Below are 5870 nucleotides of genomic sequence, written 5' to 3'. Positions count from 1 at the left end.
GAGGTGGTCCCTGCAGGGAGCAAACATTGCACATGGCCATGTGTAATACACTGTGCTCTGCTTCTTTGAGCAGTGGCACGGCCAGACTCTAAGTAAAGTCCAGAGAGTAGGCCCAGCTCACCACACAGAGGTATACAGCATATTTGAACTTCATCTCAAATTTTTATCCAATGTTGAGAACTTTAGACAACCTGCTCTTGTAAGCTACACTGGTAGATACAGGGGACTCGCATTAAAATCTTGGCCTTGTTGATGAATATAGGCTATTTTAAAAGTCTTGCGTTAGTAGCACTGCAGTTAGATGTTGTATGACTAAGGCAGGTAATTATGGAGAGAGAGAGACTCTTTATACTAATTGATAGGTTATGTTCTCTATTAATGTAGGGAGTTCATCCACTATGCTTTAGCTAGACACATGGAAGGTTTTAAAAGTGCCTTTGACACTAGGAGCTACTATGAAATATATTGCAACATAAAGTTATTTCAGAAAATCTAGCCTTGTTTATCACAGTGACATTAGGAAGCCAGTAAGGATTATTTTTGTGAGCAAAAGGTGCAGAATTGGGCCCAACTTTTGATAGGCTGCCTGAATAGATCTATGCAATTGTTGCTGCATTTATTTCTGTTTGTAACTAAATGCTAGTTGCTTTCTATGGGAATTTGAATTGTGTTCTGTGTATTATTTACACATGTTGAAAGAAGCATTGATGTACGATAGGAGCCAGTATAAGACTGTAGCAGGGGAAAGCTATTAAAACATATACACGCTGAACTCATTAGCTAAATTTATCTTGTATTATTTTTAGTAAAAGTCCAGATGACTGTGTATCCCCATTACATCTCCCTGGGCTTGTAAATGATCTATTTGTTAAAAAAAAAACAACAAAAAACCCCACAACACCTTAATACAAATTCATCACATGATTTTTCTTTCAGAAACATGTTTCATCCACAATCTTGCACAAGACTGAGGGGCCACAGAGGCTGCCTCTGTAGCTCAGTGGTTGCAGCACTAGGAAGACCCACATCAAACCCCCACCTTCAGCCTGTATGTCCTGCCTCCCCAGCTGAGTGCCTTTAATTAAGGGACAGTTACTCTGTGTATAAGGGAACCTCTGCAGTAGAGGAGGCAGTGCAATAAAGTAAGTTGAAAACTGGTGGCTTGCTGGCTGCAAAGGAGGTGTGGAGTCAAGCATCCTCAGGCAGTGGAAGGTGTCCAGCTTGTATTCACCACATCTTAGGTCCGTTTGTCTTCAGGAGAAAGAAAAACAGCAGAGATCAGGCAGCAAGAAATCCTGAACAGCAGCAGAGGCCCTTAGGGGGACAGGCTGCTAGTCACAGTGGCTTTTATAGCTCCCCTGGCCAGGTATCTTGTTGTCCTCTAACTCCATGAAGTGCTGTGGCTCAGAGCTGTAGCTCTAGCAGGTGAAAGCCAGTAATTTACAGAGCATTTCATCTTGGCCTGTAGCAGGGATTTTGCCATACTCCAGTGAAAGTCAAAACTCAGTTCTAATGAGAGCACCATTAATATCTACCAAGACCTCCCAGCTGAACAAAGCCCTCTGCACCACTGCTTGCTCCACCCCAGCATCACACTTCCACACTCATTTTCCCTGCTGCTCAAGTGTGAAGTGCCCTCAGGATGCTGGCAAGCCATCATCTTCTTCCAGCCTTTCCTCTTCTCAGATGCTGTTCTCTACATGTCATTCAAAACCAAAACAGGGAACAAGAGCACCCTGGCTAATTATGCTTTATTCCACTGGCTCCTGACATCTTTCCTCTTGGAAAACAGTGAGACCCTGACTGTGGCAGGGGAAACTGGGACCTGCTGGGGGAGTTATACAGCAATTGTATCTATTTCAGGATAATTCAGGCACACCTCATTACTTCTGGTGTACCATTGATTTTACTGCAGTTAAATCCTGGAGGACTCAGACATTCACAAAATGGATGCTTCCTGGAGATGCTTTAGTAACACTTCACCCCTCCCCCACTTTTTGATTCACCAGCTCAAATAAACTTCAAACAGGAATCTTCCTCTGATAGTGTCAAAATGTTGGCTAAAATGGCTGGAAATCATTAATACTTCAACCTTACCAGCTAAATTTATACATATTATCCAAGGAGAGGTAGGCATTTGGTGCCAATGCAGGTCAAGGACAACAAGGAAATTAGAAAAATATTGCAATCATATAGGAGCCACTGCAAGGTAAAACTAAAATACATAATGGGAGATGCTTCTCAGGAGTCAGGCAAGTTTTGACACGGAGAAAAACATAAGATAGAGGAGATGGTGTATTTCTGTCCCACCTAACTAGACCCGGTCTCTCGTGCACAGCACCATGCAAGCTCTGTGGACCAGCTGTGTTGACTGGGCTTGTCTGTGGACTTCATGGAAAAGGCTGTGTTAGCAGGTGCTAAAGGCAAGCTCTGGGCTGGAGGTTCCCATAGCCCTGTTTCCACCACACTGACTTTACTGTGTTGGGTGGGCGCATCACCCAGACCCTTCACTGGGAATTAGATCCGTTTATTGTGTTTACTTATCCAAGAAGAGCTCATTACACCAATACCACTGTCATGCTCACACAGGAGAATTTCTGTTTGTTTCCAATGCACATGTGCTACAAATCCCTATTGCATCTCGCCTGCATCCTAGGAATAGCTTCCCTCCCTTCTTCTGCTCCTGCAGTGGAGAAGGGGAGAGAGAAACAGCATTTTCATAAAGGACATGATAAACATCACTGATTATGCTTGAGAGATCTAGAGGGTGAACATTCAAAATATGGTGTTCATTTTGTCAGACACTGTTTGAAAACATTCTAGATGGGGATTAATGAAAACCAATAGTGTACTAGCTAAGTTTATTGTTTTCTCATTTAATTAGGGACTTAGCTCTACGTTCCAGTGTCAACAGAGCCAGCAAATATTTAAATGAGATTGGGATACTCATTCCTCATTGCTTTGCTATCAGGGGAGGAGGCACTTTGCTCTCTGTCTCTCCATTTAATATTTTATTATGAAACAACAAAGTGAAGTTTTTTCCATCATCCACATCTGTGTATTGAAAAGAGGGGGGGTAGAAAGCATGGCAACAGATGCCACTTAGGAGGCGAAAACACCTTGCCTGTGCATTATACAGGAACACAGCTGGATTATGGCCAACTGATGCCCCAGGCAAAACACAACACAGAGCTCCCCGAGGCTTTCTCTGCTCCCCCAAGGACACGCCATGTCTCCACGGCTACATGGAGCAGCATTGACAGGGAAACTAGCTCCTCTGGCAAGCAGAGAATTGCCTTCCAGCCACTCCTGGCACCATGCTAGAAGCCAAGGGACATCTGACAGCATTTTCCTGCACCTGGATGGAGTGGCCTGCAATGTCACACTCTTCCAGCAACACCTACATGGAGTGCAGTCGCTCCTGGTTTTTAGGGTTTGCACTCTCATTTGCCTTGGGCTAGTCTTCCAGGTGCCAGCAGGATCAGGCATCGCTACATCCATTACACGTTCATCACCCTTCAAAGATTTTTTTCCTGACCGTGAGATCTAGAAATATGTACGTGCTTACATTCAGATGCAGTCACGCGACTCCCAGACACAGAGACCAAGGCGTAGACTTAAAGTACAGCTGCTAGCACCACATCTAGCGTGGGGGGAGTTGGAAGCATTTGCTGCGGAGCTGTTGGACAGAGGGTGAGAGGTACCCCAAGTATGAACCGAAAGAATAGACAACAGCACTGGCACACCACTATGTGGCTGGGCTTTCTTCATGCCAGCATTCCCTGGCACACTGAAAGACTGGGAATAGAAAACTGCTTCAGATGTAAAGGTAGCATCCATTTGTATTTAATAGCTAGCATTGATTTCCAATTTCATATCTGCTGAACAGTAGCCACCAGCCACATTAAAATTCATCATCATCTTCGGTGCACCTTCCAATTCAGACTCTACCATCACCCTTAATGAATCAATCCATGTCAGCATACAATGCATACGTTTTTAAACTATTCTTGGTGCCTTCATAAAGTAAATTCAGCTGGACTCTGAACAGCCTGATTTTAGTTCATGGGGCTACAAGGAAGATTTAAATATAAAACATTCAAGCAGGTCAATGACATATTCAATCTGTATTGAAAAATTTAATATTAGACTATTTTTTGTCCTTAAACCACATGATTAATGCATGATAATAGTGTTTATTCATCATCGTGAAGCTTTACTGCTCCTTACAGCAACATGGGAAGCACCAGATCAGCTGTGTTTCTCTTTGCCAGTACTGAGCGTAGCTGTCTGCATGGCTCACCCTACGCGCTCCGTGAGCACCAGCCCAGGCTGCCTGGTGGCTGGGTATTTGGGAAGGAGGAGGGGATCCCCGTTTTTGTCCTTCAGTCAAGAAAGGGAAATGAATATTTAGTTTCGTGGCTCTGTGGCTTTGTAGCCAGTGGTAAGTTTTGTACCTTTGTGAGAGGGTTGCAGAACCTGCTGCCCAGTGGCCTTGCTGGTAGCACCAGCAGAAACCCTGGAAATGTCAGCGGTGCAGAAGAGGGAGACCTCAGGCTTTTCCAGCCTGCAAACAGAAACATGGCATCTTCATCCCAGGGATCAATACAGGCTGCTGCTTGCTTTGTTTCACATGACCCGGAGCCACCCTACTTTTTTCACCTTATTACAGGACAGCAGTGAAGTGCATGCTAATGCGTGTTGGGCTCAAAGGCCTGTGCAGCCCTGTGTAAGGAAAAGGCACAAATCTTCAGCGCAAAGGCTTGTGAAACACTCTGACAACTGACAGCAGCAAACTCGTGTGATTGCTTGGTGCCACGTTCAAAGAGGTTTTTTGCTCAGCGAAGGGCAGCTCTGCTTGTATCGTGTTTTCCTTCAAGAGATTAGTTCTCCCTAGACCTAATGTTAGCACAGCGAGTCCAGAGATATTACTCATCAATTAAAAATTCAATGAAAATAAACTGTCATTATGGTAATCCTTCATACTGGGAAATACGGAGTTGAGGGCTTTATCATCCTGGACTCTGACAAAAGCCCCAAAGACTGGTGGCTGTGGTGTTAATTGATTGTGTCATTTATAAGTAATTTAACAATCCTGAATAATTTATTCTGCAGTGACATATACTGAAAATATATAGCTGCGCAGGTATGTGCACAGCTTCGGAAGAAATGGTGCTAAACAGGGTGTAAGGCAAAGATTAAGATTCAGTGATCTCCTTTGGAGCACTTGCTCTCTGGCGCTTTTATTACAGCAGAAGTGTATGGATCTGACAATAGGAGTGCATAGATCTGGGTGGTCGAGACACGCAGGCTCGATATTCTCTTTCACAGCAGGTTACCCATAATGAATTTTAAAAGCGAGGGAGGTGGATGCCGAGCAGGAAATGTGCAGCACTGAAGAAGACAGCCTTGCCGAACCGCAATAAAAATTGACCGCCGTGTTTCCTCAACGAGGATGCTGGTGATGGGAAAAAGTCTAACCATTTAATCTCTCTCCAACCAAAATGGAATAAAAATTCTTGCCGTTGAGTGACTGCAGAGCAAGTTTTCCAGGGGTCACTTAGTGGGGAGTGACTCTCATTAATCCATGTTGTTTTTACAACTGCGTGAATAGCCTGAGCTGATATGCTTTGAAATCTGGAGGAAACACCACAGAGAGCCAGAAAGACTGAAGAGGCTGGCAGCCAAAGCCAGATCTCTTCCCTTACGGATGCACAAATGAAAAGTTCGTGTGAGCTCTTATTTGCTCAGGCAAAGCTGCCCTTAAAGTCAATGGCTGACGACCTGGGCCTGTTTCAAGTCCATGTCACCCCTTGCTCGGGGTGAATCCCAACCCCGCAGGCCAAACCCTGCTTCTTTTCGTTCTTTGA

This window comes from Falco peregrinus, chromosome 6, assembly GCF_023634155.1.
Source record: "Falco peregrinus isolate bFalPer1 chromosome 6, bFalPer1.pri, whole genome shotgun sequence".
NCBI classification, from domain to species: domain Eukaryota; kingdom Metazoa; phylum Chordata; class Aves; order Falconiformes; family Falconidae; genus Falco; species Falco peregrinus.
This window is presented reverse-complemented; position numbering follows the sequence as displayed.